Genomic DNA, 24,224 nt, shown 5'->3' with positions numbered 1-24,224 from the left:
GCCATTCACAGTATCAGCTTGGAAATCCTGCTTAAATCTCTCTCCCCACCAACTCCTCCTTGTTGAGCTCCAGCCTGCACAACTAATGCCCCTACTTCTCAGACAGGACAAACACCAGCCTGATTCTACAACTGGGGCTCATCTCCAACTAACTGCAAACTCACCCACGTAGACGATCTTAGAGGATTTAGGGCCACTGGTGCTGCTTTTCCTGGCTTCTGCTGCACATGTCAGCACTATCTTTCTATGAAAGCAGGAGTATTCAATGAGGAGTGTGGTGTTGCTCACCAGGAGGAAGAGAGCTGGAAACCAGGCTGGAGTTATATGGCAATTGGTGCCTCTGTGGAAGAGCAGAGCTTCCAGGTGATGTGCAGAGCTCTGCTACATACTTTCCACTTCCTTTTATTTCTTCTGTTTTGATTAGAGTCCTGGCTCAAAGGCATTATAAACCTGACCTAATTCTGCCCACATCAACCCTCACAGTATTCACAGTAACACCTGTTTCTCACATTTGATAGACCCAGAGCAACGAGCTACAAAAAAAGTGTCTCTGCAACAGCTATGAACTGCCCTAAGATTTCACAAAAAAATTCAACCTGCAACCTGCTGGAGAACTGCAAGGAAATAAATGGTGCCTTTTAAACTGGCATGCCTCCAAAGGGCAATAACTGAGCTTTACTCTTTCAGTTATTCGCATTTAAAAAAAAAAAAATTATCAGAAATGTTTATTCAACAGTGAATAAAATGCTCAAATCAGATAGGCTTTATCTGATAGTAAGGTAATGACTGACTACCGAATCACACGGCAGCAAAACATTTTTCGTGAATGTGGTAATGTGTCCTCACCTGAAAACCTCCGATTAAACAACAGTAGGGTGGGGGGGACCACAGATAAGAACAGCAAAGTCACGTAACACAGAGCAAGTCTCTTTGGTGAAAAAGAAACCCCAGCTTTTGGGCAACCACCTACAGAGTTGTGCCTCAGCTGTGCCAAGGGGTCCTATGGCCTTTCAATGAACTGTCCCCCTCACTGCATTAACCTGGACAGCTGAGTATGAGTGGGCATTTCTGTATTTTTTTTCTTTGACTCCTATTGCAGACAATGACGGCTCCTGCAACACTTTTACTATTTACATATAATTAATTAAAAAAAGGTAAATTTTGTTGCCTTATATTACAAGTATTGGGCAATTTATCATGAAGTTTTAGTTCAGCTCAGAGAAAAAGGAAAAACCTCAACTCTACATTCTCAGGAGACATTCTTTAGAAGTTGTGAGACAATTACATGGCAGTAAAGTTTACAAGAAGCAATTTACTTTCTCTAAATTCAATATATACTAAGTTGCTGGCAATTTTCAATCCTATTGTATCACAGCTGCTTTAATGCTCGGTGGAAGTAGCAATTTCATTGCTAACCATTAATCTTCAAACATTTTTAGAAGCTCATATGAGTAAGCCTGGAAAGTCACAGTATCAGAGAGCACAGGGATGAAACAGACACCAAAAGTTCATCTAAGCAGGATCAGCAATGCCTAAACCACTTCTGACAGATGTGTGTTTAACCTCTTCTTTGGAAACTGAGGTGGTGAAGGGACAAACACACAGCAAATCACTAACAGAAACCAAAAATTTCAAACTCAGAAATATTCCAAAACATAGGTTTCTCACACGGATAAACTTTCCTGTTAATCTCACTTAAAGGGTTACCAAGCACCGGAACAGGCTGCCCAGGTTAGTGGTGGATTCAGTCTCTGGAGGTATTTAAAAGATGTGTGGATGTGGCACTTAGAGACATTCCATAGTGCTGGACTTGGCAGTGCTGGGAAAATGACTGGACTCGACGATATTAAAAGTATTTTCCAACCTAAATGATTCTATGATGAAGTTAATCCCTGATATTCTTTTTGAAGCCAAGCCAAATACATCTGCAGCTGTCACTCGCCTGAAGCAATGGTATATCGAGATAAAACATCTGTATTCAGCACCACGTGTTGGCAACAGCTTGGTCACACAGGATCCACGTGGAGGATGGAGGCTGCTCCTTAAAAAATGGTTTCAAGGGGGATATTTTATTACTGGGTGATCAAATGGCAACTCAACAGCTACATAAAAGTTCCCTTATCCAGTGCATTTACATTGCTACTTTAGTCCCACCATACCTGTGCTGGGCTGTCTCCACACCCTTGGAAGATATGAAGGGACTCTTCAGGAAGCCCACTCTGCCCTAACTGCTGGACACTTTTATTATGCTCCCTGAGGAAGGGCAGGAAAGGACCTGGGTATGTATTTGAGACACAGAGACACCAAGAGCCTTACAGCCTGCAAGGCAGGTCCCCAAAATGGCCTTCTGCTTCAGGACACCTCTTGAGAAAGCCATCATAACAACTCAGAGTCCTGTCATGGGGATTCAATTTCCAATTGTCAGATTTTTCCCACTCAATTAATATTAAACCTCAATGTTATTGCCATAATCTTCACTATCAGCCTTGTAATTCAGCTCAGGCTCACCAACATGAAGCCAATGAAGAGGGATTCTATTTTATTGTTCAAATAACCAATCCAAAGAGAAGTTGGATATCATTACAGTTACACATTGCACAAATATCTGTTCCACTGCAAAATGCAATTCATAGTACATAAATGCATTAGCAGTATTGCATTTATATAACAGCAAAAAAATTTAAGAATTACCTTAGCAAGGAAAATAATAATCAGCTTGCTCTATCAGGCAAGTAACTTTAAAACAAATTGAAGCAGCCTACAGATGCCTTTTAGTCAATGAAGAATTGCTCATCCAAACACAAATAACTGACATTTGAGTCAGAAATTTCACTGATATGAACATTTTAATGAACATTTTGATACTGAGATTTAAAGAGGCTGTAATTTTAATAATAAGAAAAAAAAAAAAAAAAAGAAAGAACACTTGGGATTTGAGAAAGAAATTCCCAGTAATTAACTTATCCTTTGCTTAAGAAAAAGATGGTTTTTTTTTTTTTTTTGGAAGTACATTGTGTTCTCATCCCCAACTGGTTCCACACACTGCTCCAAATGCTAAGTATCTATAGAACAGCTCCAGCTTTGAACTATGCTAATGACCAGACATCAAGAATTTTTTCTGGGCAAGGAAACAATTCACTCTTGGACTGAGTTATCTGAAGGAGACATTGCTGTGTTTGCTATCTGGAACAGTTCAATGCAGAAGTAGAGGACTTAAAATCATTTTGGCAAAACCTGCATGGCTTTTGGAGGGCTTCACTTCAAGCACACGTCCACGTTCAAGCTGGACTTATATCCCAAACATTTGCAGCAGACTGAAGAATTCCCGTTCTCTGATGCAGGGAGGATTAACCTGCTACTTTGTATCTCATCTGACAAAGTATACAATAAAAACAAAACACACTTACACAGTGACTAAAAAAAAATCTGAATACAATTTAAATCAAAGATTCCAGTACACAAAGCTCACTTGCCTGTTACACAAAGTAACAGTAACACAGACATCATGATGCCTGTAAAATATATGCTAAATGTATTCTCACCAGCACAGAAGAAAATGCAATGTCCTCAAAGGTTAAAATTCTAATTCTAATTAGTGGACACCACATATCTAAAGAAAAGAAGTGGTACTTTCTGGATTCTCCATGCTAATACCATCAGGTTTCAATACCTCAAAGGCTGTTTCATGGGTAGTTTCTCATGCAATAGTGTTTCCTTATTGCATGTGGATTATTGTAACACTTCTAGCATAAACTCAGAGGGGGAAAAAATGCTTTCCACAAGGCTTGGTTCTATTCCAAAGCAGAGAGAAAGAAAAACACCCACTGGCGTACTTGAATATTGAAATAGGTCCATAGCAACTGGAGCTAACGTGACCTGGACTTTGTCAGTGCTGAACACAAGCATGCAAGTTCCAGTGGGCTTACTGTTCCTCTTGCACCTAGGGGTAGCATTTGGCCTGCTCACTTAAACCCTCACCACACAGCTTGGCAATGGATTCCAGGCACTGAAACTTCAATGGCATTTTAGACACAGGGGTTTAATTTGGTTTGGCTTGGTCTGTGTTTTAGGCACTTGCGTGCCATAAGGTTTGACAGCAGGCCTCTGTTCAGCACTGAGCTGTACCTCTCAGCCCCTATTGCTCCTGGTACTGACAACACAGCTGAGAATCAAGACTGATGATTACTGCCTGTGAGAAGAGTCTTTTTCAAATCACCAGGTAAGCAGAATATTCACGTGTCTGATCCACAAGGAAATGAGACACAATTTCTCCCAATCAAGTTCTAGCGCAAACTGCTTACCCACAACATTAAACATGCTGACAAGGTACGGGCTGAAATTTTTTGTTTCGCAGCCAGAGTATAGGAGTGACATGCCAAATGGGATGGTGGAATTCGCAATTAGTGTCACTTGGCTTCACTGTTCAATATGCATACATGAAGAGGCATGACAGCAGATCCAGACGGATAACACGAGGAAACAGTCGGTACATGGTGGGATCAGTATGTTGTGCAATTTAAACAAACAGTGTCTAATATCAAGCACGATGAGTCATGGGCATGCAGATGATCCTCAAGGTTTCTCAGCGAGCAGATGCAGATCTCTGTGCCTCTTTCACGAGTGTCCAAAAATTATCTTTAAATGCAAAACTCCTCCATTTTTTGTGTCATGTCAAAAAAATCAAATAGTGGTATGGTCCTTCTTGGACATGGTATTAGGCAGCTTATTATGATATTTGACTTTACACAGGCTTTTTAGAAACAGAGCAGATCTGGCATTGTGCCAGAAAGTACAACCACTTAGTGTTGCAGGGCAGCAGGATTTCCACTGCTAGTTCAATGTCTGAAATTACTGGGTAGGCAGAAACACAGGCTAGATAGAAAACGAACTCAAATGACAACTAATAACTGGTCCTTCTTACTGATTTAATCCCTACAAAGTACAGTTCTGTGGATGGTGATACGCCATTCTCATTAATTCAAACCAGAGGGAAAACTGTGAGCAAATACAGTAAGGCAGAATGAGGGTCTAAGTTCCCAGATTTCAAACCCTTGAATGAACAGTTCAAACTCAATTGCTCAGTCCCGGGAAAAAGAGGCAGCAACACCTCCAATTTCAAAGTCTAATTAGGGGCTTCTCCAATGTATCCAATACTTATTTCAAGGTATACATCACTGAAAGTTTTCAGAGAAACTAGGGAATCATTACTTGAATGAGCTTTAGTTCTTGTTTGGCTTTCTGTAAAAGAGAAAGGCTAATACACACACGTGAGGGTGTACATGGATTTACTCTTCATGTACAATTGTCCTGTTTTGTATCTGAGTATAATGCAAGAGATCAAAAAGGGAAAATCACATAAGTGACAAGGAATACATATTTAAATATCCAAATTCACAGCCTTGCTTAACCATCTATGATGTCCTCCAGAGCCACGTTGCCTCAGTGTTTCACAGCATATGTTCCAAGACCACATGGAGGAACTACTTCTTTTCAACTGAACCATTTACATGTGCAATATTTCACCATCCACAGAAAGACAAACATTAACATTGGCTGCCCTTGTAGAAAACCATCTTCCTGATTTTTAGCAGCAGAGATTTTAAAGGCTTTATAAAAACTTAAGATATTTGTGCAAACCGATAGATTATGCCTAGATTCATCTAGGACTCAAGTGTTTGTAACTGCTTGAAAGAGCTGGTGAAATACTATAGGTTTCTTCAAGGCATGAACTCTTCTACATGTTCCATAGCTTTCCAACCTCTACAACAGAGACTTACACAGACTGACACTATTTCATTTTGTCAGCTATGATATACACAAAAGAATTAACTTCAATCTGTGATAAATGAGTATTAATCATCCTTGGACTACTCCACAGATGTACTCTTCCCCAAAAACAGCTCATACAAAATCATGGAATGATTCTATCCTCCTTGGAATACTTCACAGATGCATTCCACTAAACACAGCTCATACAAGTGTCCATTCTAGCTATGGTACACCAGGACTTCTTCTGAGTCTACAAAAAGACTAGTGGAAAACTGGGGTAACAGCATTAGGCTACAAGTTCAAAACTGTAAATGCTGATCAAGACTCAATCCAAAGATTTGATCTGCAATCTAGGCACCATGGAAAAGGTACAGTAAGATTGGGAGGGAAAGAGGAAATAGACAAACTAAGATATATGCATAAATTACACAGGCATAAATCATATATATAAATGCATCTAATCTCTAATAACTGCCTAAAAGACCCTACACTCCTAGAACCTACATATGATGCTGCAATTCTTTCTGAGAACATGAATTCCCAAGCTCAGGGAAGCTCTGGAGACCAGGAAGCTCAGGGACCAGGCTCTGGAGAGCCGTATCTATCTCTGTCACTGCTCCTACTCCCCTAGACAGCACAAACAACAGCACATTCTGCAACCCCAAAACTTCACCATGACTTTTACCTTCCTTAACTCTGGAGTTCAGAAAATTCAAGGGTTTTCTCAATGGTTGCTCTGCCACAATTAACAGAATCCTTGGGTTATGTTCTGTCTGATGCCCAAAAAGTTTTACTATCTTCTCTGGAGAGGGAAACAGAAAGCAAGTTGTGGTCTTACAGTTTTTATCAGTTACATCCCAGTTTCTTTGTGTCTTTTAATATTAAAAAGCCAGTAACAAGTGTCCAAGGACACTGAAGCCTGGCCATTCTCTCTTTTTGATCTAGGATGAATGAATAATCAAGTGATAAAAAAGGGAAAATTTAGATTAGGTTTTACCTCTTACCCTGGTCTGCCCACAAACAGGCTGTGGTTTACACATGGGTATTCCCTGCCCTGTTCAGACAGAGCAACATGAACAATTTGCTGTAACTAGCTGGCATTTGTAATTCAAGCTGTATGTACAGGTCATCTGGAATGTTATGCTTCTCTTCCCTGATGAATTAACTCCTTGAGGTTGGCTTCTGGTGGGAGTACTCATGGTTCTGCATTCATCATCTGTGTTAAACACGCATAGCTTTCCTAAACATTCCTGCCAGTAAACACTCACTGGAGAGCTGGAACACAAAGAAAGAATTTGTAGAAATTTTCTAATGAGACTTTGAACCAAGGAAAGTCATTTGCTTTATGTTTATGATTAGCACACTGAGTTCCTGACCTGGTCAGACCTTAAGGTGGTACCACAGAGTAGATGCTAATTTGCAACAAATAATAAATCAAACTGGCCTAGTCTGACTCACCCAAACACCACAAAAAAAAGGGCTGGTACTGAGGCTCTTCTCTGGGCAGTAAGCCAAGAAATCCAGTGCTGTGTCACTTTTATCCACATTCCCCCTGCATCATCAGTCTGGCTACAATCTTAGTGAAGGCTCTTCCCAAGAAATCTACATGAAATCTCAGTACAGAAACATCAGCTCATCAGAACATGTGCACTCACTCAAGACACTACATTCCCTACTCTGTAGCTGTCTGCTTTTCAACTAAATGGATTCCCTCTGGCATACAGAGAGAGACACAGGTGAGGTGAACAGTGGGAACTCATCTCACCTGTCTTCAGCCACTTAAAGACACCTGGGTTAAACCAGTTACCCAGGCTTCATCTCTAGTCAGTGCAAAGAGCCACATTTAAGAGCAGATTTGATCTTTGTATTTTAGAAAGCCAGAACACTACTCCCATGTCTTTTCTGTAGCCCTGATCAAGCTTCCCAATAAGACTAGGTCTTGGATAAGGAGACAGCACTCTATGCAATGACAAAAGTGCCTGATCCAGCGAAGAGGACAAGATTGTGAATCTCACAAGCTACAATTTCCCAAAGAACAATCAACTTCTCAACAAGTACAACAGGTCTAAATAAAAAAAGAAATTAAATACAAATATCTTTCATGGAGGATTAAAAAAAAAAAAGAAGAAAAAAAAAGACCCCAAACCCAACCCAAAATCCAGGGTGGAAGGAATGGGGCAGTAATAAGCAACAATTTTCTACAAAACAACATTTCCAAAAGAAAAATCATTCATCATATTATTGCAAGTATAAGCGTGCCTTTTATCCATCATTGCTATAGAGTGATAACACTTTCAGGCTGCTTCCCCTTAGAGTCCCAAGAGGAAAACAGAGATTTTTGCCAAGTCGTCTGTTGCTACTTTTTATCCTGAGTGTTGCCTTTCATCATTACAGAATGGGAATTCTGCCACTGATTTCAAAGACTCTCATGATCATAATTGTAACTTAAGCTTTATATTAATGTACATGTGTTTAATTTAATTGCTTTGTTTAAAGATAAAAGAAAAAATGGATTTCAAATCTCTCAACTGATTTCACTGCACATGTTCATAGTCCTGTAGTTAAAAACTTATGCAGCTTTTTCCTCCCCCCACGGGGAAACAGCAGTATAAGAGCCACACCTATGTGTGTAATGAAAATAGCTATAAAATGTTTACATTTTCTCCATTGTAATGGAAATTTCACACTGTTCTACTGTTAAACTGATTTCTCAAGTCCTTACAATCTAATGTTTTAAAGGTAATCTCATGCAAATCTGTCTGGAGAGGAGGCTAGAAGCTTAACCATCTTTGAAAAAATGGGAAAAATGCTTTAAGGCCATAGCATTGTAGGTATAAATCCGCACAGTTCTGTTAGTGGAGTTGCATTAATTCACATTTGCATAATTTGTTTCAGAGGCTTAGTCATTCTGAAGCAACATGTGACAATCTGAAATCAATTTTATAGAATAAGATAACAGGTCCAGCTTCACATTTACATAGATTGAAAGTAGGTGAGCAGACCATGCATGCAAAGGAGCATTCAGCTCACACAGAGATTTCCCTCAACAGCAATCCTCTCCAGACTGGGAGAGGCTACACACAAACATTTATTAAAACTTCTTAACACAGCTCTAAGCTTGGGGTGGTGTGCAGCAGTAGGTATGCTCCCCACCCTGGCTGGTGGCCAAGGGAGCAAGGATCAATCTGGAAAAATCCACACCCAGATTGCCTGTGAGGAAAGAAAGGTGATTTTATTTCCTGTAATTAGCAGATATTTGAAGTACTGATGGGAAAGGAAAGCTTGTATCTTGGTCTTTTTGCTTGGATTTTTTTTCAATCCTAATTCATATTAAGGATTTGAGAATTTTATCTAAAAAATTTGAGGTGATCTCAGTGAGTTTACATAGTCTAACAGCTTTTTCTAACCCCCAAGACTAAGACCTAATGGATGAGTAACAAATATTTTTCTTTTAATCTCAACAACACATCCATGAGATGCCTTTTTGGTAGGGTTTGAAGGAGTGGGTGTTTGATTTTAATGCTAGCTTTTGCTTTACCCCATTTTTAAACCAGGCCTTAATTTTTGTATTCCATTCAAGTCAGAAATAAATTCATGGTGTTTCCATTACTCTTATCTTGAAGCATTCTCTTTAATTCATATTTAATGGCTTGATCTACTGGACAGGAAAGAACTGCTTGGTACTTTAATGGTAGCAACCATGAACATTAACCTAAGCCCAGGCAGAAAACGTGAAGGAAATTTGGAAAACTTCACAACATCTGCCTAACTGTAAAAGGGCACCTTACACCTGCTCCTGCTTATGAAAACACCAGGTGTATCTTGTGAGTTTCTTGCTTCTTTGCACTCATGTAGGCTATGACACAGTAGCACACGTTATCTGTGCACACCAAAACACACTGCTGATGGTACAAGTGGGGCTGAAAGAACAGAATAATCTAATGATTCTAGTCACATTACCACCTGTGCAATTAAAAAATTGCTAGTTTTTACATTTTATTAAGCATTTACATAATATTTATTTTACATTTTACATTTTATTATGTATTTATTTTTTAAAGGTTTTTTATTGCCAGAGTGAGCCAGAGTGCAAATAGGATGAAAACAGCACAAAATATAATTACACCAGGAAAAGATGAAGTAGTTTCAAGAGAAAAACTGCACATTTCCCATATACTCTGTTCTCAATTGTTCCAGGGTTATCGCAAATCATCATAATGACCACCAGACTTGTATTTTCACATTATTTTAGGCACATATCAAGGTAGAGCGGTTTAAGCAACTGGAAGTCAGTGTATTAAAAGCTCACTTCAAAACTACCTTGAATCAATGCTGTTGTAAATGGTTGCTTTGATGTTCAAGAACCAAATGCAGCCTGAGCTGATTCTGGCCATATCACTTCACATGGCTCCTTTGGTTACTGAAAATCATACATTTTATCTAGCTGTGGACGGCTTAGGCTCAGGTGAACCTGTTTATCTTTTCTCTCAGACTGCTGATCTTCTAAGAAAATTTTACCATCTACAAGTAATGGAAGTAAGATTCTACTGTCTGAACCAGCAATTATCAATCATACAAAAAGCTAAAGTTTTGAAATATTACCAGAAAACAACTGTTCTTCTGCTAGTACAAGACACAGGCAGCCAGCATATCACCTGGTGCAACACAGGACCTTATTTGTAAGCATGCAAAGCCCTTCAGAGTGACAGAAGTACCCCCACTGGCACTGACCTGTCTGTAATAACCACAAACCTGCAACTGAAACTATTTATCCTTTGCTTCCTCTTTGAACCAAGCTCTATTTATCTGTTCTCTGGTATTTAAGAAAAGACAGCCAAAAGCCTCCTTTCTCTTTGTTTTTTAATTCAGAGGAAATCTTGGAACAAATTACTATTCTGTTGGACAGGCACTCTCTTTGAAGAAGGGGGAGATCACCATAATTTCCTGGCCACTCCACTGCCCTGTGTACAGCCTGTCTTTCAAAGTCACAAAGCCAGAACTAACACTAATGGTCTCCAAGTTTCCACAGCTAACTTTACCCAGATCTTGCACCTTTTCTGGATGCCACTGACTCCAGGTCAGCTGAGGGGAATCTCATGCAGGACTCCCTCCTGGACAGCATATCCCAAGCAGGAGGAGAACATTCAGTGCTATGGTGTAGTCTGGGCAGAGGACACTTCCCCAGGGATCATCCCTACTGTTTCCTGACCTGACACCAGGCACAATCTAAAAGCAAAGAAAACACAGAACATTGGGCTGTTCCCTACATGCTGTGTGGGTGCCCTGTGGGGGCTGAAAGAGGTGCAGACAAACCAGGTACATCTCATGATTAGGGCTGACTTGGCATCTCTCTTTACAGGGAGAACAATGGAAGAAAGTTATTAAGCCATTAATAATCTGAAGCCATTATAACCTTCTGCACTGGAGAATCCTTCTCCTGTAAAATGGAAAAGGACTTTAAGGCTGCTGTAATCAGAAGCAACAAGAACAGAAACCACTAGGAGTCTATTTTCATTTCACAGCAGATGCAGGAGTGCTTTTATGGTGCGGTGATCTAAGTAATATCTCTTGTACTGATCATAGGCCTCCACTCCTAATAAAGTCACAGCACCTTCCCCTAAACCTACTTGGCCTCAAAGCAAAAAGGGCATTTGCAAAGTATGACTGAAAAGCAGAGAAGTCAGAAGTCATTAATTTAAGAGGTTGTACCTAAATCTTTGTTTATAGATTCCCTTCCTGGTTCTTCAGCATGAGTGTTTTGTCGGGAGAGTTAGTTTCTGTATTCCAATTTGTAGTATCTACTTAAATACAAAGGGATCTTTCTGTACTTACAGAGCCTGACTCATATCTTACACGAGTAATAATTTTTCTTGATATTTCCTGAGGGCCATAAACCTCATTGCCCAAGTAGCCATCATAATTTTGGTAACAAAATTACTACAAGAGTTAAAATTATCAGTGTGAGGGAAGACTCAAAAAATGATGGACCTAGATAGATAGGATAATTCTTATAGCCAGCCCTGCTACCAGAATTGATTTAATACTTTCATGGTGATCCCTTTCAATGCAGTCATACAACAGGCAACACCTACAGATACAAGGTTGGACACCACTCAATGTTTGAACTCTTTTTGCTCATCAGGCCGCAGGTAAGGTTCAAGCTCAGTGATGCAGTTCATTTTTCAGTACTTCTCAGGTAGCTGGGCATGCTATAAGACACCCCCCCCCCCCCCTTCCTGCTAAACACCAGCACATTCTTAGACAATTCGTCATCCTGAAAAGCAGCTGAAACAAATAAACAGTCTGACTGAGAAGCAGAAAATAGTAAACTGATTATGGGTCAAATAGCAATAGGTGTTTCCGGATTTCTGCATACTGAAAGTTCTCTACTTACTTGGGGTTTGCCAACTGCTCTAGAGGAGAAGCTGAGCTCCATCATTCATATGTTCTGTGCTCTCATGTTAGCCATTTCATTCCATGAAACTCAATTCCAATGTAACTCAAAAATTATTATTCTATGTTTCCACACCTGTAGGATGTGGTGGCAAATCCTCACCACTTTTCCTCACAAATTATTTATGTATGTAACCTATTGTAGTGACCTATTACCAACAGCTGACCAGCCTCATTTTATATGCCCCAAGGAGGACTTTGGCCCAAACTGGTTTCTCCATGAAAATCTAGAAAGGGCACCTTCCATTGCATGGTGGTACTTCCAAGTTGCAGGACCAGCCTGCTACATTAGGTACATTCTTCCTCACATGGATCACCACTACACGGAACACTGGCTTCTTTCCATCCTCTGTGTGGGCAGCTGAATGGCACCTGTCAGCCTTGCTGAATGATCTTGCCTTAGAGAGAAGCATTTTGCTGCTTGGGAGGAGAAGGGGGCCAACTGCTAAGACCAAAATTACCCACATCTGCTACTGCTCTAATTCTTTTCTCTGCAATACACAGGAGTTGGGAAGAATCTGAGGATTTCCTCAGTGCACTGTTCTGAAAAAAACAAAAACAAAAACCCCACCAAAACCACGTCATGTTACTTAATGTGCTTCCGTGGTCAGGTGTGTTTGGATTAGTTGTGCACAGATGGGAAAAAAAAAAAAAAGCTGTATGACATTCAGCTCCTATCTTCTATCTGATAGAACAGGATATCAGAGCACTGCATCTCATAGCCAGTGGCAGTTATTTGTGAAAGAATGTAAGAACAAGGCAAACATACAGCAACATACACCCTCCTTGTTATCCTTCTGGATTTTGGAAATCTGTGGTTTAGAGACTTAGCAAACCCAGGGGCTGCATGTAGTCTTTTGGGTTAAGTAGCTCCTTGTGATTTGAGATATCCCAGCCTTTTTTAAGTGAATGACAGAAACACGTAAGCACAAAAATGTTACTGAAACAAATATTCCCTCTTCATGTTAGCTTTGGTATAACAGTTGTTTGTTGTGGAAGACAGTGTGAAATAATGCCTATCTGCTCTGTGTCTTAATTAAGATGAAAGCAGGAGGGCATGAAGAAGAGGAAAGGATGAGTGATGTCTTTGTTTTCAGATGAGTTAATCTAAGACAAACCAAGCATCTTCAGAATGCAATGGTAAAGAAATAAAAAACAGGTAAACAAAATAAAATTTTTCAAATTACACCAAAGTTCATAAGTGAATTAAATAGCAGACTTAATTCAGCAGTTCAGAAATGTGGTTCATTTTACATTGTCTCTGGTTTTAGTTTTCTAAGGCTATATCATAATTTCTGAGCTCTTGCAAAAAGCAAGCCAGTGCCAGGACTGCTCCATGTGTCCAATTTAACTTTCTGATGGCCTTATTCCTTTTATTCAGATTCCCCTGCTGGAAGTTTCACAGTCCAGACACATCACGGCCGCAGGACACCTCATCCTTTTTAGTCTGTACCCCTGCAGCCGCCCAAGCCTCACCATCACAACTCTATGTTTTGGTTAATACTCTGTCTTCTGCGTGACCCATCCTAGCTTGGCTCCTATCTCAGTCTACACTTCACATCTGTCAGAACAGCTGCTTTGGCCACTTTCTCAGCCTTACCCATGCCATGCTCACCTAACAGTCCTCATCTGGCACACACAACCTGCTTGACTTGACCCTTAACTTGGAAATTCCATGCAAATTAAGTTTATGCTGTCTATTCCATGAAAACCTTCTTGCATGCTTGCCCTGCAACCCCCTTGTCACTTTCCTCCTAGCACTGATATGCACAATGCCTCTGTGAAGCTTGTTGAAGAAAATCCACAAATCTACCACTTCCTCTTCCTTCAGAGCTTATTCCACAGTGACCGGGAAGGGCAGATGCTAAGACAGAATCTCAGTTAATAATCTGCTGTCATTTTTTTAAGTGTCTGCATGTACATGATGTTCACATCACTAGCTCAGGAGAATATATTCTCATGTCACCACTGATGGATTAATTCCAAACACATCAAAGACCTTCTGTATCAGAATAACAACAACTGAGCTGCTCTGGGACAACCAGGAATGAAAAGCCAAGTGTTAAATATGCAAGAGCTGTATAGAAATTATCTTGAGAGGAGCCTGAACAACAGGGACCATCTTCTAGAGACAAACAGGCAGTTTCTTACAGTTGATTTTTTAGGTATGCCCATAAAGCCACTATTTTGAGACACATTTGACACAGTTCCCTCTGGTCAGAATGGCTAACAGAAATGCTTAAATTAACTGCAACCAAGCTCAGTATAGGCTATGACATCAATACCAGTTTTTACATAGGTGACATACAGTCTCCATGACCAGCAGAATAAAAAAAAAAGAAGAAAATCTTAATAATGAAAGGGCATGAACTTAACATTACAAATATTTTGTTTTACTGTCTCTTCAAATGGCTCAAAAAGAAGAAATTTCACGTAGTCCTGTTGGATTAGAGCAGCAGGCCATAAACAATACAGAAAACTTCAAGATTTTTCCTATAGAAATTTTGGGCTAGGGTAGTTCAGATGCTAGAACTGCTCCTATAAGTAAATAATTAGCAAAGACAAGAATTTACACAATAAAAAACATCCCAGAACCCTAAACACCACCACCACTACCACCATCAAAATTATGCCTGTTATTTGCAGATTAATCCATGCATGGTTTCCCTAATTTCTAGGTAATTAAGCAAATCTAAATATATATGATCTAGAAATAAATGAGACCACTGGTTACAAACCTCTAAAGTGGTTTGAAAAGAACAAATTTATGTGATAGCTAAATGAGATAATAAGTTAGCATAGGAGATGAAATGTAAGGCTGCCCTGAAAGAGGGGACAGATTTTGCATTGAAATTACCTTCCAATGATACTTCTTGTCCTGCATACAATAAAACTGAGGCAGGAAGGGAGACAGATAAAGAGGCACTAGACACAGAGATCTAAGACCAGCTCAAAGTGGAAATAATTCTTGATGTAGGGTTTGGCATACTTAATTTTGTCAACAAAATTCTGCCTCAGGAACCAGGCAAGTTTGATCTTGTTGAGTGTATGGGCAACATCTCTTCTCTGTGTCCATACAGAAGGTCACCTGCACACAGCTGAGATGGACTAATTTCACAAGCAGAGAAGCTGCCCACATCTTCCCAGGTTATTTCATGTGGAGTAGCTTAGCAGCAAAAGAGCCGACACTTGTTTTTCCCCTTTTTTCACACACTGTAAATGCCTGACTCCTGCTTTTGGACAGGATGAAATGCAAAGTTGCTAAAATAAATAAATAACTAAATAAAGCTGTCCCCATCTCCCACCACCCACCCATTCCTGAGGGTTGACTGGCTGTTTCATAATCAGGAAATGTGTGAACACTTTGGGGGGTGGGGAAAAAACAACATCTCATGAGGTTGCAATCCTTTTCCCAAGACTTAAACACACTTCAGATAAGAATCTAAAGAGACAAGAGAGTTCCAGACATCTTGAGCTTTACCCTTCACTGGTTTCTGACTCAACTGATTTAGGTGCTCTCTTCAGAAAGAGGAAGAGAATGCACCCATGTGGACAACTGTTCCATTATGTGCCATGTTTCAGCTTGAAAACTATTTATTTTTTGCTGCAGAACATCTCAGTTGGCATTTCCCTGCTTCACAAATCTAATTAAAACAACCCTATAGTAAACTACATTTAAGCCAACACAGCTATGAGGGTTTAGGGTTTTTTTAGTAGTATTATTTTTCCTCTTAACAGGCATTTACTTCTTTCACTATTCCATGCTCTCAGTATCTTCTTCTACCTCTTTTTACCGAGTCAAACCCTTCTGCCCTTTCTCCAGCAAAACTTTCCTCCATTCCACAGAGCCCTGGAAGAGCACTGTTAGAAACTTCTTTCAGAGGTCATTCATTTGTATCTCTTTTTGAAGAAGCTTGAGCAATACTTTCTCTGCTCTCTATACACCTTGAGTGCTTACATGCCTGAGAGTTATTAGCACAATCCCCACACCAAAGTTACACGTACAGATGTTTAATTCTCCCATTTCTCTCTCGAGGCCCAAGTAACTCAAAAATTAGCATTCTGCTTGCATTATCAAGGAGCAGAAATGCTAAGGGGCTATAGCAGCTGAAAAAACTAGAGCAAACGCAAGAACACAGAGCAAGAGATTTCCCACAAAAGAACTTGCCCAGTAACAAATAGCTGGAAAGGGAGCAAACCAATTGGGGGCCACATGAGATGCATAACCCACCCTTTCTGACTGATATTTCATGCTTCTAGTGTCTGAGTAAGATGCTTATTGATCCCAGGATCCCGAGTCTGGCAATTTTAGCTGAATGGGTGAATTGCTGTGGAGTTTCCCGTCAGCTGCTATTTGCAGTGATTGCGCTATGAGCTTGACATGCATTGCATTGTTCAGGCTGGTTTTGTTCTTTAATTTTCTTGGGCTGGCTGCCTCCTGGAACCTCTACTCTGCCTACTTCCTGAGGATTAAAGCATGTCTTCTGGGCAAGGAGACGCGGGGACCACCTGCAGATTCTGTTTATATATCCAGCCTCGTAGCCTGATTGATCTCACAATAGGACTGCATAATGTAAACACTTCATTATTCCACTGAAGGATATGTGCTCTACCACCTATGGTCCCTCCAACCAAGAGTCAGTTTTAGATGGTTGAAATTTGTTAAGCCACACCAAAAGAAGCTAAACAAAGGAAAATTCATCCTAGTAACATGTTTAAGCTTTTAAGTTAGACTAATTAAATGCAATTAAGTTGGAAACTTTAGCCTACCACTTTACTCCAGGATTTTGCCACCAAGCCCCAGCAGTGCTCAGGTCTGATGCACTATTTCAGTGTGTCTAAAAACAACCAAAACTCAGTTTACCAACAGGATTTATTCCCACTCTGGGCATAAGACACCACCAGTTCAGTCTAGGGAACTTCTTTCTTGACATGGGGGACTGGTGGGAGACAGAGATCCACCTACAGAGAAATGGGAGCCTAAGGAGTCACCTCTCCTTGGCTGTTTTCAACATGGCACCTGCGCACTGTGCTGCCTCCTAACCTGACACTGCAGAGGGGCGAGGGGAGAAGGCAGGGAGGAAGCTTTTCTGTTCATCCCAAAACACAGAAATGAAGAGCATCAATGCTTCCAAGTATTTCCTACAGGAATTTTGTACCAGTATTTCCTTTTGCCAGGTGAGAAACAGAAAAAGAGGCTGATGTCCACCTGCAGATTTTGGGAGGGCAGTCATGATCTGTACCTGAACCATCACTGAGCAGGCCTTGCTGCTCCCTACAGGGAAACTCACACCACTTTTACCCCTTTGCTCAGGAACAAAACCTGCTCTTACATAGAGCCAAAGGACAAATCAAGGGCAGAGGCATGGCCGTAACATTGCATCTCCTGAGACTTGGGTTTCAGCTCTAATGAGCATTTCAACATCGTTCTTGTGGTTTACTTCCCTTTGGGAATTGTTTGTTGGTTGTTTTGTTTATTTAACAGCGTTAATTAAAAACTAAAGGCACACCCAGCTAAGGCAAGGCGCAGCAATCTGAGGAACTGCCCAAGTTCCTCAAGAGGGAGGAGAAGTTTACCCTGAATTTATCTAAGTAGATAGAAATAATACAAGAGAAATACTGAGTACGTCAAGGTCTGTAACGCACTCTGCATGTATCTCAGACTGCTCTTGAAAGCATAAACCAAACTGATACAATTTAATTCAGCTTTAAATAAAACATTTTGATTAGTAAGCAAGGCATGAACACACACAGATTTTCAGGGTATCTGCGGAATGGGACATTCAAAGCTTCAGCACACAAAACAATCAGAAGGTCTTGACTGAATAACAGGCACAAGCAAGACATGTAAGCACTTACTAAAGTCATTTAAGCACATTTACTTGCTTTACAGAACTAGAGCTTAATTTTTCAGCAAATTACAATAGTTTGGTGTTTTCACCAAACACTTTAACAACTGAAATACTTTTTTTTATTATTACTTTTCTGCTTTGGATCACAATATAGACCTTCAATAAGACTCAGTGCAACTCCAGAGAGCTCAAGTCTGGCTGAAAAATTAGTGTCATTACCTTGCTGGCTAGTGCTAAACCCCATATTTTCTGATGGGCACCTAAATTCACGTAGAGATTAGTAAGTAGGAACAGTTTGAACTCTGCAAGTTTTCTGAATCCCTGAAATAACCCTAAGAGCATTCCAGTCCTAAAAGTAGGTTCTGGTCATTCCAATCTAGATTCCTAAGAAGAAAAATAAAAAGAAACTCAAGAATTTAAGTGGAGGCAAGCACAGAACCTTTATAAAAGAACCTATATATAAGAAGAAAAAATTATTTACATTTGACAGAGAACAGATATAGCGAAGATATTAAAACTAGCATTGGTCCAGGAAGGATTACTGCTTACAGGCTTTGATAGATAAACCAGCTTAAAAAAATGCTCTGGGCTAGACTTTTCTCTGAATTTCTCTTAGCAGATTTCATCCTTGGAGGTTTCTTTTCATATTCAAAATTATACAGTTTGTGCTATCTTTACCAGCAACTTACTGGAGGAACAGCTTCTTACTGCACAAATAGTTACATCATTTTATTTGAGGAAGTCCTTACACAATGAAAAAGAAAGCAAATGGGAGCTGACTCTAAATCCTTACATACACTGTGCTGCCTCTCCAGCCTTTAAATCAGTGGAAGATAAAAACTACTTGAATCAAGAGTAGGATCAAGCCCCTATTTTTTTAAAACCTCGACAGAAAGGGAAAGCCCAATTTCTTCCCAGCTGACAAGCCTTCACACCAGGCCTGGCCAGCTCCTACCATTGCATGCAACTACGCATGCACCCAGTTGTTACTCACCTCTCTTGCTGCAGGAGCCAGAGGACCTGCCAGCACTGTTCAAACACAGAGCCAAGACAGTAGCTCTCCTTGAAAACTTCATTATCACCGTCCTCACACAACAGAACACGCTTGATGTTTGAAAAGGTGTCCATGCTGACCCCAAGGAGAAGAGCTGCTGTACAGAGGCCTCAGGGCTTCTGCAGGAGAAGCAGGCTGTCTCCTCTCACCCCAGCAGGACCCAGCAGATGAACATCATCAAGTCATTTGAGCTCCCCAAGCCTTGAGCTCTTTATCTGCCAGCAGATGAGTAAAGGCCTCAGCACCTCAGAGGAGACTGACAAGACTATGCCTTACAGTCTTCCTAACACAACTCAAAATCTCCTGTAAAACAGAAATTCCTCTGTAGAGTTTAATGGAAATTTATTTTTTTAAGAGTTGCATAGCTATAATTCAAGTAATTCTGACTAATGTGTCCAGACTTGTTCCTTGTGGTCTTTTCTTATGCCCAGTAGCTCTTCGTTTAACCTGCTTTCCCTTTAAAAACTTTCCCACCATTTTAGGACCTGTCTTGCACTCCCTAAGTAGATAAATTCTGATTTATATTATCTCCTAAGTTTGCAGCAGCAGAGAGCAAAAAATGTATATTATCTATCAGGCAAAGAAATCCTCACTTATCTCTTTCTCCCCTTTTCCCCCAACAAGGAGTGCTGGCAGAGCTGGTCAGCAGAGATGCTGTTTCTCAGCCCACGTGCAACACACGGCAGAAAGAGCAGTGCTGCCAGGTTGGCAGCCTCTGCTGGAACAGCATCTGTCTTGCAACAGGCATCTGGAGAAATGGCTGGAAATCCAAATCTGTGGAACATCAGCTTTATTAGAGATGAAGCTAAGCTACAGGTTTGGAATCCCAATCTGAATTTGTTTCCAAATTGAAGAACTGGGAACTTGCTTCAGTGCTTTATAGAAACTAAGAGCCATGAGGTTTTGATCTGAACCAGAAAAGTCCGGTCTGTTCAGAGACTGGCTTTTGCTTTGGGACCGGTGCCTAATCACAGCTGGTTATAGAGTGATTACTCAGCACTGCTTGTCCAGTTCATTCACATCTGTGCTGTTATGTACATTTGGCATTCTTTAACAGTTATGTCTGTGATCAGGTAAATCAATTTTTTTTTTGCTTTTGCACAAAGGAACAAGAATGTTGGACAGGGAGTTGGGGGGATCACCTGAAACATTTCAGTTTCTAATTTCCGACATCTCCAGAGAGCCACAAGATGTAGGTGTTTTGTGCAAAAGCAGAGACCTAAGTTACTTGAAGTAAGCAGGGTACTGGTATGTGCCATGCAGAGTTTTCCTTTGTTGGTGCTACTGCTTTATAGTGTTCAAAAATAACCCAAACAGGTTAGGTAGTAACTAAGATTTTATCTGAGTAAATTTTACCTCAGGGGATTCATTCAGAGTCAAAAATGTTTTAGTCTGTCTGCATGCATGTGGCTCCAAGGAAGATTTTACAAGCAAACAAGTTGAACGGCACAAAAAAGCAGGCAAATGTAGAAAGGGGGGAAATGAACAGAAAGAATTGCGACACATTTTAGTGGCTATGTTTTTAGCACTGATATTTGTCTGTCTTTGCAAAAAGTAAAAATGCATCTGGGCATTTGTAAAAATGACAGCTTGCTTGTTTTGGTTTTGTAAGAGGCACAGACAGGTCCAAACAAAAATCCCAGAACCAAACACCACTTGTGGTAGGAAGAACCAAACTCCCAGAATATAAGCACTCCTTTAATTTGAGTACTTTATAATACAAATCCTCTTGTGTCTCAGGATTACACTGCTGGGCATTGTCTGACCAAAAGCCAATTTAATTTTCTAAGGCACGGATGATATTTCAGCGCTTTTGAGTTGATCTAGAGAATTTTACATCACTTACTCCTTCCACTGCCAGTTTAATAAGGAAAATAACTTAAGCCAGAGGTGTCTATGTCCCTTGGTAACCTTGATCTACATATACAGGCTCTTGTGCTCACAGCAGCCCGGATTAAGTTAGAAGAGAGACAGGTAGCTCACTTTCTTCCTGCATTCTGACCCATACCCTTTCTATATCTCCAAATTCCACCTTCTTCCCATTCCGTATGCAAGACCAAAACCTCAGGACACACACAGGCAAACACTGTATCACCAGTCATGTACTTTAGAGTTTGAAATCCAAAGAGGCATTATGGAGAGTTACCCAGACATGTCTCTTTAAAGTAGCCCAATGGAGCAAGAAACCCACCTATTAACCCACATTCAGTGTAACACCAGCACATTGGAATTATATGCAGGCTATCGAATATGTGCATTGTAGCTACTATTTTCCAAATGGAACAAAATAAAAATTAATAAATATGGAACATATTTATGTCATTTTGGCATGACATCCCTCATGTCTTCTCTTCACATGCGTGCTGATATTAATATTCTTCTGTTTACCTGTAAATTTGCACAGATGCTCATATATAGTCAGGCAAATAAGTGAGTGTGTGTGTGTCTTTGTTTATCCGCAATTTATAATTACTATCTTGGATTGCATATATATTTTAAATACCTTCAACATACATGTAACACATTTGTATGTATTTGTCCACAAAAGAATATATGTTTTACCATGTTGAGGCACATCTAAATGTATCATGCTAAGAAATATTTTGCCTACTGTCTCTTGTAAGTTACAGAATGTATCAAATCAAAGGAGAAAATGACAGATAAAAGAGAGTTTTAGCATAAATCCTCCAAAAGTTTACTAGCCAATCAGGGTAAGTGAACAAAACCATGGGATTTAAATCACCAGCTATATTGCTCTGGCTGCATTGCTTTCACTGCAAGCTGATGTTAGGCCAAAAATCTTCCAGTCTCTCCACTAAGTTTAGTATTGTGCATAGGCTAGTCTAACTTCTACAAGACACTTCTAGACTGACTATGCCACCAACACTAGTGAGACAGCAAGAAAAATCCATCATATAGAATAATCAGAATTATTTGTGGCTAGCCATTTTCAGATAAAATTGCTTTAAAATATTTGTCATGGTAAGTATTGGCCAGCATGACAATGCAACCTGTTAAAAATTCTGTTAACTGCATTTCCCCAAATCAGTGATTTTAGCAGGCCTGCACCAAAGCTGGACTGTATTAACATACTTGTGACTTGAGCCCAAGATGAGTTCAGTGAGAGAGTGATAAGAAGAGGCAATGAAATCAGGGCTGTAGTCAGGGACTTGTCCCAGAGGGTCCTAGATGGGTGGTGGGAGCCCAAATGAAGCCCAGGAGAAGGTGAAAAGGGGAGCAGCAAGAGAGATTAGCAGCTCAGAGCTCCATCCCTGACCCTGCTTTGGGGAGCAGCAGTCCCAGCCTGTGAGCAGGATCCTAATCCCTACACAACTGGGACACTGGCACCACTCTAGGACACTAGTCCAGGCTGTTTGGAGAAGTGGTGTAAATATCCCTCATTGTATAGATGAGGAAATAAAGTCTGCAAGAACAAAATGCTTTACTTTGAGAACAGGAGATGTAAAGATTAAAAGAAAAAGGCTATCTCATTATCTTAGGTCAAGATTTTCAGGTACTGAGAAGATCGCTGGGTGACTGCTATTAGCAGGAAAGGAATAGACCTGCAGAAGTCCACTAGAAATCATACATGCCAGTTAAGTACCCCATGGTGAGGTAATTTACTGGGTGTATTCCTCTGTACCTGTTCCTAAAGGCCTCTGAATATCTCCCATTGCCAAACCTGCTCCAGGGCATCAGTGCAGTTCATTCTTTTTGGAAGGTGCATTTGCAAATTCTGCATTCACTTCAATCCCATCCCTAGCTTTCTTTCAAATGGGTTATCTCCCCCCAGGGGTTGGTTTTGTATCCCTTCAGAACATGAAAAATAATTAACTTATGAGCAGAGGTAAGGAGGACCAAAAAGAAGAAAACAATCCAGCTCTCTTGAACTACACAAATTAATTTCTTCATTGCCTAAAATGCACTTGCCCTCTTAATCTTAAACTTTACCCATCAGTCATTTCTGTCCCTGAGGAATAATTAGGCTGGGAATTTCTGTACATCAAGGAGACCATGCTTTTTTTTGTTTTTAATCTTTCATGATACCTAAAAGGATGGTGAATTTATGGTTGTTAATCTGAACAGAAAGAGAATAGCAAGACGGGAGCAATGGGTGCAGAAAGAAATATGTATGGGCCACTGCCTATGTATTCGTTATCCTGCCCTTTTTCAGAGGAAAGCATCCTGAGATAAACCCATTTACCTGAGTATTCATTCCCTAGCAGAAGTGAAGCTACTCTAGATCTTCACCCAGGGAAACAACATACACTTACAGAAAACAGAGCTCTAATTTCTACCCCCATCCATCATGCTACCTGCAAGAGAAATAGTGCTAAAATAGAACCATGCTTCCCAGTGTAGGGAGTTCCTTGGTTTGAACTGGAGCTACGCACTCCCAGGGGAAGCAGCCTTGCTTGAAGATTAGAGCAGGGCATTGAAATCTGCTGCAAAGCAAAATACCATTGCTCCGCCAGAGTGGAAAACTCCAGTGGCGGCTCTACCCTGTAAAGAGAGAAAACAAACAGATATTGTCACTGTCCAGGGCCTTCTCCTTAGAACTGAAGGGCCCAGAAAGGATATCTGCATTCTTACTTTGTTCTCAGTACTTCTGTAACAAAGAAACTGTACCTAAAAGTAATACTAAACCTGGAAAGGCTTCAGGTCCCCCAAAAGCAGCCCTTGGAAGACACTCAAATAGAGTTACAACAAGGTTGGCTTCTTTCTTCTCACAAAGACTACCTGTCTGTCAAAAACCTCTTACTTCTACCTCTCAATCAAAACAAAGCTTTCAGGGACACTGATAGAGGAGGTCCAGTGGCACAGATCCTTCTGGCCCCTGCACTGGCCCCCAGACAACAGCGTGCAGGGGCAGCGATGCTCTCAAAATCTCCCTCCCAGCTGAGGCTCAACAACAACTTTCACAGAGGCAGAACTTCCCCTCAACTGATTTGAAAAAACGTAGGTTTTTTCAAACATATGTTGTCAAGGAGAGCTGTCAGGCAGGAGAGTCTGTAGGTGAATTAGACCTTCCATACTTACAAAGCCTCTGGTGTGAACAGCTTCATCCTCCTGGGATAAAATTAAATAGGTGCTGG

Source organism: Chamaea fasciata, unplaced genomic scaffold (genome assembly GCF_029207755.1).
Source record: "Chamaea fasciata isolate MVZ Bird 193981 ecotype frontalis unplaced genomic scaffold, bChaFas1.0.hap1 SCAF_1, whole genome shotgun sequence".
Lineage (NCBI taxonomy): Eukaryota > Metazoa > Chordata > Aves > Passeriformes > Sylviidae > Chamaea > Chamaea fasciata.
This window is presented reverse-complemented; position numbering follows the sequence as displayed.